Source organism: Cebus imitator, unplaced genomic scaffold, assembly GCF_001604975.1.
Source record: "Cebus imitator isolate Cc_AM_T3 unplaced genomic scaffold, Cebus_imitator-1.0 Scaffold76, whole genome shotgun sequence".
Classification (NCBI taxonomy): domain Eukaryota; kingdom Metazoa; phylum Chordata; class Mammalia; order Primates; family Cebidae; genus Cebus; species Cebus imitator.
In genome coordinates, this window is record NW_016107391.1 from 3,090,974 (window position 1) to 3,103,615 (window position 12,642).

General features: G+C 42.8%; 1 protein-coding gene across 1 annotated transcript in view; it reads left to right on the forward strand.

Moving 5' to 3' along the window:
• ARHGAP26 (Rho GTPase activating protein 26) overlaps positions 1-12,642 on the forward strand; it is a 471,565-nt gene that overhangs the window by 381,619 nt on the left and 77,304 nt on the right. The window lies entirely within an intron of this gene.

The window sequence follows — 12,642 nt, forward strand, 5'->3', positions numbered from 1 at the left end:
CCCTCCCCACTGACTATGTTGGGAATGTTTGACGCTACCTCCGTGTCCCCTTCCATAAGGAAGAGCCCCCAGGAGCCCTTTGTGTCTTCACATCCTCAAACCTTAGCATGACTGTGGCCTCTTAACAGAGACTATGAAAGAAAGGAACCCTTTTTGCTTTATTTTGGGCATTGGGCACCCACAGTCAGGACAGACTGGGGGCTGGTTGTCTAACCCTCCGCAGAAACTAGATCTACTCTGCTAGGATCAGAAAGTTCTCCCTCTTTGTTTCAACCCACATTGCTTCACATGCTTCTTTAGACCACCCCGTAAATCTTGTCAACTAAAGCCCTTGCAGAAAGAATGTGAGGCCATGACCAGAACAGTTGGACTCTCAGCTACAGTTATGTAAGACTCAGGAAAAACAGAGATGATTTTGCCTTTCTGTAAGTGAAAATAGATTGAGGTTCAGCCACAGACTGTCTTCAGGGCACTTATTTCACTTGGGGAGACACTAGCATGGCAGTGAGGTGCTAGGATGTCAGTAACCTTTTCCTGCTCCTCCGCATGTCATTGTTTCATGACAGTACCCTGCCATTCAGTTGCTTTGAGATATTTACAAATCTGCAAAATGAGCCTGATAACTTTTGCCTTAGAAGACGCTAAGGGGTGGCCCGGTACGGTGGCTCACGCCTGTAATTCCAGCACTTTGGGAGGCTGAGGTGGGCGATCACCAGGTCAAGAGATGAAGACCATCGTGACCAACACAGTGAAACCCCGTCTCTACTGAAAAAAATAACAAAAATTAGCTGGGCATGGTGGCACATGCCTGTAATCCCAGCTACTCAGGAGGCTGAGGCAGGAGAATCGCTTGAACTCAGGAGGCAGAGGTTGGAGTGAGCCGAGATTGCACCACTGTTAAATGCTTGGGAGGAGAGATGACTCCAAAAGGGACTTAAGAGGTACATAGTAAAAATGTAACTAGACTGTAGGATGAAATCTTAAACTGAGAATATCAGGTCTGTTAAGTTGTTGGCAACTTTAAATCATATTGATGTTCAGGAAGTTTAATTATTTGCCTGTTGAGTAGTAAATCACATGTTCATTCACCAAGAAGTGGACCAGTGCCTCAGGAACTCAAAATAATTGAATTTGTTCCGCCTATGGGCGGGCAGTGAGTCTCTTCTGGTTCTCCATGGCTGGGCTTGCCTAGGGAGCCTTCCTGCCTTGAGGTTTGGCCTTCTCAGGCTCTCCTATACCCATTTTCCTAGACTTCATGGAGATTCTATTTTCTTGACTTGTTTTTTCTTCCGTTGGTTTAATTTTCTGTACCTAGCAGTTGCTGAAGTTATTTCTTGCTGTGCATGATCAAGGTTGAATTTCTAATCCAGGTTGCTTAACATCCCCTGATTTTAGCCAGCCACTAATCTTTTTTTTTTCAGTGGCTCATAGATGTGGGCCCCTGAGTCACTGCTGAGTACAGTGTGTACAAAGAGGTTGCTTAAGCAGCTAAGTGGAAAAGGGGGTTGTGTCTTTTAAACAGGTCCCGGAGGAGAAGGCTTGGGATTTTTTATTTTTTAGGCATCTAGATGTGATTTTTTTTTCATAACATCCTAGGAATTGCTCTGCCCACTTCACACCATCCAGAGGGACTGTTCCCTGCCTGTGGATCTGGGGGGCTTTCCTGGGGAAGGGAGGGTGATAACAAGAATTGTTCTACTTGTTTGTCTCTGGAGGAGGACTAGAAGAAAAAGTGTGGGTGTGCTTTCAAGAAGACTGCTGTCCTTCCAAGCCGAGTGAGTTGCTGATTGATACCTTTGAGTCTTGAGGTCAGGGAAGGTTGTTCCTGAGGTACCAGTACCAGCACTGATACCAGCGTCTGCCATGGCCCTGAGTGGGAGCCATGCCAGAGACCCTCATAAGTTCTGCAGGCAGGCTCACAGCCACTTCTCAAACCCAAGGCAGTGAGGTGATTTTCCTGGGTTCCTGCCTGCCTGATGTTTTCTGCCTGGGGTTTGCTTGTGTGGATCCTGCATGGCTGTTAGGCAGTCCTAACAAATGGACCCACAGTACTTTCCCTGAGCAAATTGATTTCGAGAAATCTGTCAGCACACAGACGTGCCACAGTAACCGTCACCCGAGACCTCTTGGGTCTCAGCCTCAGCTGTGGACCCTTTCGTTCTCTCCATCGTGTTCAGTTTGAAGTGTCCAGAGATCCTCCAGTGAGAACACTTAATGATGCAGATGAAAATGAAGAACTAAGGTGGGCCAGGAGGATTACCAGTAGCTTGACTATTAAATAGGCATGAGGTAGGAAACCAGTCACCAGGAAGCTCTCTGTTCCTTTTATTTCACTCCTTTATGTCACTGTTTTTCATAATGACTGGGATAACATTCTGACCAGATAGCAATCATAGTGAAAGAAACATGTTTGTTACTCATGATACAGTGGTAACTCTGATAATACATTTTGCGGTATCATTAATCTTCTCTAATTCGCCAAGGACTTCAGGGCCCTCTTATTTACATGAATGTCATGCTAAATCAGGCATCAAAATTAGAGATGCCATCATTCTACCTGTGCCAGGGCAAGGCCGCTGGTTTTAAATCTTTGGCAGGTCCTCAGCTTGACTCCTGAAGTAGCCATCTCTCCTGAAGAACAAAGGACAATTGTTAAGTCAGGACCAAAGCCCAGCTAGTCTGAAATTGTTAGCAGCTGTGGCTGAACCTATTTTATGCCCAGACCCATGCATGCTAAGCTACCTGGAGTAAACCAGAAAAGGAGGGTTCCTGTCTTCCCCAGGAGTTCACAGTTTAGCTAAGGAAGAAAGGCAGTGAGTGCTATATGGCAGTGCTAATGGGGACAAGTCATAGTGTGTTCAGCATTCAGCCACTATGAACTGAATATCTGGTGAACTCATACACCAGGTTGAAGTAGTGGGAAAATCAGGTAGATAGAGTGTGAGGTGGACATTAGAAAAAAACTTAGGTGGATGGATGAAGAGCATTCCAGGTAAGAGGGATGAAGGAGGCAGAGATTATCCAGGATGGATAAATGCATTCTGCAGACATGTGTATTAGAGGAGGGGGAGCTATAATTCCTCCAGTACCACTACCACCAAGAAAAGACTTGAACGAACCTTTAAAAACAGGAGTCCTCACATAAAAATTCAGATTTTATGCTGGAACAACTGGATATCCACATGCACAAAAATGAATCTAGATGCAGACCTTATACCTTTCACAGAAATTAATTCCAAATGGACCATAGATCTAAGTGTAAAATGCAAAACTATAAGACTTTTAGAAGATACCTAGGTGGCCTTGGGCATAATGATGACTTTTTAGATACAACACTAAAAGTATAATCCGTGAGATAAAAACTTGTTAAGTTGGACTTTGTTTAAACTAAAAACTTCTGCTCTATGAAAAACCAGAATGAAAAGACAGGCCACCACACTAGGAGAAAATATTTGCAAAACACACATCTGATAAAGGACCAGTATCAAAAATATACAAATAACTCTTATAATTCCATAATAAGTAAACAAAGAACCCAATTAAAATATGAGCTAAAGAATATGAACAAATACCTCATCAAAAAGGACATACAGGTGTCAAGTAAGCATATAAAAATACAATTCACATCTTATGTCTTCAGGGAAATACAAATAAAAACAACAGTGAGATACCACTACGCACCTACAAGAATGGCCAAAATTCTAGAACACTGACAACATCAAACGCTGGCAAGGATGTGGAGCAGGGGGAGTTCTCACTCATTGCTGGTGGGAATACAAAATGATACAGCCATTTTGGAAGACAGTTTGGTGGTCTTTCACAAAACCGAACATACTCTAAGCATACAGTCCAGCTATCATGCTCTTTGGTATTTACCCAGATGAGTTGAAATGTAAGTCTATACAAAAACCTGCACATGGATTTTGTCAGTAGCTTTATCCATAATTGCCAAAACCAAGATGTCTATTAGTATATGCGAATGAATGAACAAACTATGGTGCATGCAGACAACGGTATGTTATTCCATGATTTTAAAAAATTATCTCTCCAGCCATGAAAAGACATGGGGAAACTTTTAATGCATATTGCTAAGTAAAAGAAGTCAGTCTGGTGGGGTGCAGTGGCTCACACCTGTAATTCTCCAGCACTTTGGGAGGCTGAGGTGGGCAGATCATTTGAGGGCAGGAGTTTGAGACCAGCCTGGCCAACATGGTGAAATCCTGTCTCTACTAAAAATGCAAAAAAAATTGGCCAGGTGTGGTGGCACACACCTGTAGTCCCAGCTGCTCAGGAGGCTGAGGCAGGAGAATCACTTGAACCTGGGAGGCAGAGATTGCAGTGAGCCAAGATCATGCACTCCAACCTGGGCAACAGAGCAAGACTCCATTTCAAAAAAAAAAAAAAAAAAGTCAGTCTGAGACTACTACAGTATGATATAATACCAACTATATGGCTTTCTGGAAAACACAAATTTATGGAGTCAATAAAAAGATCAGTGGTTGCCAGGGATTTGGGGGAGAGAAACAGAGATAAGTATTTGGAGCACAGGGCATTTTTATTCCATGGTGAGACTATTCTGTATGATGCTGGAATGGAATATATACAAGACATCATGCATTTGTCAAAATCCACTGAACACAAAGACTAAATGCTAATGTAAACTATGGACTTTCAGTTAATGATAATGAGCCAATATCAATATTGGTTCATCAGATGTAACGAATGTACCACACTAATGCAGGGTGTTAATAATTAAGGAAACTCAGAGTACAGGAATAGAAAGGGTATGTATAAAACTTCTACGCAATTTTTCTGTAAACCCAAAGCTGCTCGCAAAAATAAAATCCACTAATATATCTTTTTAAATTCAGATTTCCAGCTCCTTTTGAAATGTCAGAAGAGGGGGCTATACTAAACTAATGTGGAACTTGGTAGCAGATGATACTCTCTGGTCTCTATTATCTCACAGCCGGCCTGCTTCACTTTTATAGCTAATGTCTGTAGGCCCAAAGTAGATTAAAAATGGTCACAGAATTTTTGCAACCCCTCTCATTAAGAACTGGAGCCCTTGAATCTAGGCTGGCCTTTACTTCTTGACTTACTTTGGCCAACAGGATGTGGAGGACGTGACATCATGTGCCTTCCGGAGCCCAGGCCACAGTGCCTCACAGTTTTCTCTTTCATCCTCTTGGAACCTAGCCACACAGAAAGAAGCCTGCTGTAGCCTCCTTAAAGTTGAGGGAATACTGGAGAGAGAAGCACAGCTATCTCTCTCAGCCAAGCTCAATACCTAGACTACCAGTCAGTTGAATGTAGCCACCTGGGTTAGTCAGGCAAGACCAGCCAAAAGTTTCCCAGCCAACCTATAGATTCATGATAAATATCACACTGTGGTTGTTGGAACCCACTGAGTTTAGAGTGATTTAATATGCAGTGATAGTCAATGGACACAAGGCCTGTGAGCTTGTGACCTCGAGGTCTTGGGATGGGGCTGAGCTGCCTGCATGAATAGAAAGATATGGAAGGGTCTCACTGTAGCATAGTGCAGCATGGAGACTAGCCTCTCAGTTTTCAGACTCTTCTTGGAAAGAAAACAACTTGTAACTGAGATTCTAAGAAATTTAAGAAACAAAATTTATAGCTAATGGCTGAGGCAAACAAGAAAGGTGGCTCAAACATTGGAATGGAAAGCAGGAAACCCTAGGTTTTAGTCCTGGCATCCACATTGCCTGGCTGATGATACCCATCCCTGGACCTGAGCATGCCCACCACCACCACCCTCCACTCTCTGCTGGAAGAAAAGGGGCTGATCCACCTCCAAGGATGAAGGTCGTTCACTGGGTGCTTACGGAGGGCTGCAGAAATAAGTCATTCTCTCCTTCCACAATGACCGGTAGGGCGTCATGCCAATTCCTTTCTGGGAGAGAGTGATTTTAAAGGAGGAAGTAAACAAATGCCGAGAAAGAAGTCACGGGACGCCCCACCAGGGACATAGCATGCTGCAGTAATTTCCCCAAATTAGAAACTACTAGGTGAATGCCTTCTTTAGACCACAAAGATTGAAAGATTGAAAAAAGGCTAGGAGGGCCTGGATGATTACCGCAGTGACGGAACCTAACCTTGGAGTTCTCTCTGCCTGAGTGGTCCCCGCCCCTAAAAAATAACTAACTGCTCAGTAGCCTCATAAATAAAACTAATTTTTCTTGTTCTTCCCTCTTAACACACACAGTCATACATTTCCAAGTTATTTCTGGTGACCTAAAAGACACACATGTGCCAAACGCCTGCAGATTCTGCCAGAGTCAACCTTCCTCTCCTGTCTTAATGGCCAGAGAACAGTCCCTGGAATTCAAAGGATAAACAAGGCCTGCTTCCAGACAGAGTTGTTTCTCTGAAACATTGTTGGCTCCTTCTGAGTTTGATTCAGCTGCTGTCTGATGAAATTCAGGGAAAATTTGCCTTCGGAGGTATCTCTCAAATTTTACTTATCTTTTGCTTAATTGGTCAACATTAATTCCACAAATATCAGTGGAAATCCTACCGTGGCCCAGGAGTTGTTCTGAGTGCTGAAGATGCAGTGACTTAGAAAATTTTTTAAAAAAGAGTTTCTGGCCGGGCACGGTGGCTCACACCTGTAGTAATCCCAGCACTTTGGGAGGCCGAGGCAGGTGGATCACGAGGTCAAGAGATCTAGGCCATCCTAGTCAACATGGTGAAACCCTGTCTTTACTAAAAATACAAAAATTAGCCAGGCATGGTGGTGAGCGCCTGTAGTCCCAGCTACTCGGGAGACTGAGGCAGGAGAATTGCTTGAACCCAGAAGACGGAGGTTGCGGTGAGCCGAGATCACGCCATTGCACTCCAGCCTGGGTAACAAGAGTGAAACTCCATCTCAAATTAAAACCAAAAAAAAAAAAAAAAAAGAGTTTCTGCTTTCATGGATTTGATATTCTGGTGGAGACAGGGGATAAATCAGTGTTTAACACAGTATATCACACAGTATATTGAGAAGTCCCAGGGAGAAAACTAATGGAGAGTCAAGGAGACAGGGACTTGGAGGGGAAGGAGGCAAATGACTTTAGCTCTCTGTACCTCAGTTTTCCCATCTGTAAGATAGGGTGATCGTACCCTCCTCAAAAAGGTGGCATGAAAATGAAGTAAGAGCATCTTTTATTTACATATTTTAGTACTGTGTGTGGCAATTATTAATACTATTTTGGAGGGCTACCCCCATACACTATCCTTACTTTCTCTCCAGTCCCTCAGCATGGTATGTATTTTTCCTGTGCAGAGAAATGTCCCAGGCTGTCCCACTCACCTTCCCCCGCCAGCCTCCTACCTTGAATCTGAGACTGGAGCTATAACTCAGTTAAGTTATCAGTGAAGAGGAGGAAGAAACTTCTGCTATAGAGGCAGGTGCTACCCCTCCTTAAAGCAAGACCAGCTAGGGTAGGCACGCCCTGTTCCTGGAAGATTTGGAAACCTCTAAATCCCACAGGGTACCTGAAGAGCTGTACGCATAGCTGTTATTTATTGAGACAAAATGAATCACAGAATGAATAATATGCATTAGACAAGTGATAATTAATGGCATTTTTAAAATAATAATAATAATTTTACCATCTCCATGCTATTTTATGCCAAAGGGTTACACCCAAACAGGCAGCTATGATTTTACTAGAATTGTCTTTATTTGTCATACTTTGGAATGTGGGGCTTTGAAAGAGGAAGTTTTCCTCTGTGGTTGGATCAGCTTTCTGTGGAGAAGGATCCTTCCTTGTAGATTGAGGATTCTGCTTCTCACCCACCTCCAAGAAGAAAAGGTCTCTTCAGACTGATTTGCCTGAACACTTGGTGACGTTTCCCGACTTGGGAAATAACCTGAACGCCTTATTGTTTTCAAGAGGATTCATTTGCTTCTCCTTGCTCCTCACAGTGCCGTTGGCGATTCCAACTTACTTACTTGTTGTTTCCTGGACATGCCAGAAACCCTCCCTCTGTCACTTCAGGCTCCTGGGCTGTGGAGGCCACAGCCCCACCCATAACCAGGTCATGTTCCCTTGACATTTTCCCTTTGTTACTGATGTGACCTGTTTTCTGAGTGGCTTCATGGCCCCCTTTCCCGTTCCCTAGGCAAGATCTCACTCATCAATCAGGAGCCCAGCTGGGCTTCCTTGGTTGAGGGTGGAGATTCCTGCCTGGTAACCCATCCGATTTTTATTACATAAGTGTGTTTGGTTATTAGCGGTTGTTCTTCTTTTTTAAAATATGAAGATTGCTTGAGACAGCCCTCACACTTGGTGACCCAGCAGGATTTCTTCCTCAAGCACCAGGCGACCCATCCGTGGCACTTGGATCTCTACAGCCTGTCAGCAGAGGGGGTAAGAGAGGAGGTCGGGCAGAGCGCTGTTTGAATGCCTAGCCACATCCCTGTTTTCCAGCAGAGTGGAAATCAGAAATGGAAAAATGTTTTCCTTTACATGTATTGTTCTGTTCTTTTCTCCTGTACAAGCTAAAATCATATAAAGGGTCTATATTTTTTTCTATAAACTTATAAATCTTACTAAATCTAAAACAGTTTATAAAAATTGCTCTGACATATAGTACATGCTTAAAGCCTTGGGGTTTTGTTAAAAGTATGAATGACTGAATTTCATTCTGAATTTAGCTGCCCTCAAATGCCTTATGACACTATTTTATTTGTGTGAGTAAGTGTTAGACATTTTAAATCTCAAATTTTTAGTAGAATCTTTGGGAAGGAAATAGACTTAAGATTTTGCATGGCTTTTCAGCACTTTTATGCCTGTAAGGGGAATTGAAGGAACTCTAAAGTGTTATTTTTCTTATTTAGGATTAGATCAGAATTATTTCTTATTGGTAGATTCAGATTCTAAACTGGGTAAATTAAAAGTACATTAGAGTTCAAGTACTGCTTTTGAAACCTTTTTTAGTCAATCTGGAAAGCAGATGCTTACTTAGCTAGGAAAGCATTCCTAGTTGGAAACAGCCTTAGAATCTTGCTTTTAACTCCTTCTCTGCATGAGGGATCTGGAAAGCCATGCAGGTTCTACCATAGGCTTCATTTGGTCTCTATTACTCTGGTCTTCCAAGGCAGACTCTTAGCTCTGTGCACTGGTTCTCAGAATGCAGTCATGGGACCAGCATCATTGGTGTTACCTGAGAGCCTATTAGATCTACAGAATCTCGGGCCCTGCCCCAGACCTACTGGATCAGCAATTCTGGAAGAAGGGGCCTGCAAACTGTGTTTTACCAAACTGCAGCTGATTCTGATACATGGTCAAGTCTGAGAGCCATAGTGCATAGTGACCTAGTGCTTTAAGCTGATGGACTTCCACCAGACTAAAATCAGGACTTACCTCCGTGTAAAGCTCTCAGGCCAAGCCTGTGTCATCACCAGCACCCTCTGATTGTCTGTGCAGTGATGACAGTACTGGGGCTTAACTGAGCTCTGCCCCTGGCCTTTGGGATCAGTCACAGCTTACACGGCTGAGGAGGGATGGGTTTGCTTTTCACAGGAACCTATTAGCTCACCAGTGCTGCACTTTCAATCTCCCCCCAAAAGCCCAGTCAGCTGCTTCGCCAATGCATGCCTCTTGGTTACAAATCAAGGCAGGTTGGATGTATCAATTAATCAAGCCAGTAGATATTTTTATTTTTTTATCTATTGTGTGTGTGACATGAAAAGATCAAGATGCTGATATTGACAGAAAAATAGCTCCCAGGCTATGTGATACTCAAGATGATGGGTGAGCCTCAACGTGGACAGATTAGAGATGTCTAAATCAGCATTTCCCAAACTAGTACAAGAAGGGAAGGAGGCAAGAGCTGCATTGGATTAAGTTCAACAGATTCTTTTTTTTTCCCCCTTGAGACAGGGTCTCACTCTGTCACCCAGGCTGGAGATCAGTGGTGCAATCTCAGCTCGCTGCAACCTCCGCATCCCGAGTTCAAGCAATTCTCCCACCTTAGCCTCCCAAGTAGCTGAGACTACGGGTGCACACCACGACACCCAGCTAATTTTTGTATGTTTCGGTAGAGACAGGGTTTCACCCTGCTGGCCAGGCTGGTCTTGAATTCTTGACCTCAAGTGACCTGCCTGTCTCAGCCTCCCAAAGTTCTAGGACTACAGGCGTGAGCCACCATGCCTGGCCAGTTCAACAAATTATTGACTAGAGAACTTCTGAGCCTTTAACATGTCCATCATGAAAGGGCATCTGTTATGCTACATTTCCTGAATATATTGACCATAGTACATGATTTCTACAGAATTCTCTTAAGCCTCTTGAAACAGCATTCCATGGTTTGGGAAATGCAATTCTAAATCAACACTCTACTTTTGAGTGGGGAAATGTATTTCTCATAATGGATGCCATTATTATGGTAGAGATCCTTCCAGAGAACTGAGTTTTTGTTTACACATAAGTGTATTGCCACGAATAGCTATCTGAAGACTGAAATGGGTTATATCATGTGAAAAGCATTGGTAAGCTTTAGAATCGGGGGCAGGGCAAAGCCTGTGTGGCCTGATTATGGATCTACCAGGGTCAAGCCTCAGCTCTGCCATTTCCTGTGTAACAGGGGAAAGTTATTTGCTATCTCTGAACTAAACCTCTTCTGTGAAATGGTAATAATAATAATAATAATAATTCCAATATTCAAGGTTGTTATGAGATAGCGCCTTCCTAACCCTTAGTAAATGGCCTTGTTCAGAGTAACCAATCAATAAAAATTGGTTTCTACTACTATTTTTATTTAGTAAATGGCCTTGTTCAGAGTAACCAATCAATAAAAATTGGTTTCTACTACTATTTTTATTTCTTACTATTATTTGCTCTCAGACCGCCCCCCTTACCAAGGAATAAACCCCTAGTATTGATTTCTTTCTGTGGTGGCAGTAGATGGACACTCAATGTTTTTTTTTTTTTTTGGTTGTTGTTTGTTTGTTTGATCCTGATGTAATACAAAGCAACCCAGATTAAGAACATTGATATAATTTTTTAAATGACTTAAAATAACCCCAATTAAATTAACTATAAATAATAAAATACACTGAAATCAACAGAAGTACTCGTCTTCTAAGACAAGCATTTGACTATTTACACAGAGAGTGTTGGTCAAAGCCGCCTACCTTACTGTTCCTCCATTGGTTGGAACCAACTGGAAATCATGCTAATTAGACTAGAAACTAATTGCAATCTCCACTCTCTGCTGGGGAAAAGTTTAGCCTCAGGAATTCCTCTCCAGCCTAGGACTCTGTTGATTTGACCATCATTGTGGCAAAAAGGAAAACAGCTTCTGAAAAAAAAAATATCTTGAAATGTAGTGTCTTAGTCATTCACTATATTTGCACTATCAAATTCTCTTCTAGTGTCTATCACTTTTCTTCACAGGGAAGCAGTGAGGCTCTCACTAAGACATCGCTTTAATGTTCCTTCTAATATTCTTTCCAAAGTGGAGCCAGGTGGTGATGGGGCTATTCCCTGGCTGTTGTCAAAAATACGCAGAAAAGGCATTAAAAAGCTGCAGTAAGACTACATTATTATCTCTTGTTTCCCTGTACAGGAGAAGCCTTGTCTTCAGAGAAAACCAAGATATATTGTCCACAAGTAAATAAAGGCAAAGGTGTTCATACAAGGATGATGTATTAGGATCCTAAGAAGAAACTTTGGTGCAGTCAAAATAATATCTCTCAGGGAGGGTTTATTTACATAAGAGATGGTGCCCAGGAATTACAAGAGGTGCTACAGTAAGCCAGGGCTAGCAGCTGCTGCCCAGTCACCACCTTTAGCTAAGAGGATGTGAGAGGAAAGTGGTACCAAAACCCAGAGGGATATACAAGTTGGTGCCTTGACAGGAACAGTGACCTTTGGTCAAGGGACACAGCCAGACCTTTCGGAAATGGAATAAATGCCTTGGCCCTCTCCTTCCCTCTGCTACTCTAAAGAGCTCCTCATTGGTGAACCCAATAGGAAGCCAGAGGTTGCAGAAGCCCTGTTGATGAAATCCATGCTGGTTGGATCCCAGAGAAGAAATCAGGATGAAGATTGCATCTAGAGAGGCAAATGAATGCTGTCCAAAGAGTGGAAGTAGCAGGAATCGCTATCAATAAAGGATAGCCTAAATAGATGGTAGAGTTGAGTATATCCAGAACAACAGAGGAATTAGGTAGTTCTGTATGTGCTGTTCTAGAGCTCCCTTCAAAGGCATATTAAGGGGGAAAAAGAGGTGCAGAACAGTGTGCAACGGTGGCTGTCAGTTCAGATGGCACATTAGCACCACCTGGGAAGCCTAAAATAAAAAATACTCACACCTAGGCCCCTTCCCTGGAGCTTCAGAGTTAACTGATCTGATGTAGGGTGTGAGTTTTGGTATATGTCTTAAGCCTCCCAAGTGATTTTGATATGCAGCTAGATTTGAAAACCATTGGTGTACATTATATGATATTATTTTATGTAAGAATCCAGGGGTATAGACACACACAGGTGGGTGTAATGTCTGTAATATTTCTAGGAAGATACAGGGGAATGAATCTGTGTGGTTTTCTCTGAAGGAGGCAGATGGGGATGGTGGTCTGTTGTGGAAGGAACACTGACTTTTCATTTTAACACTACCCTCTTGTAG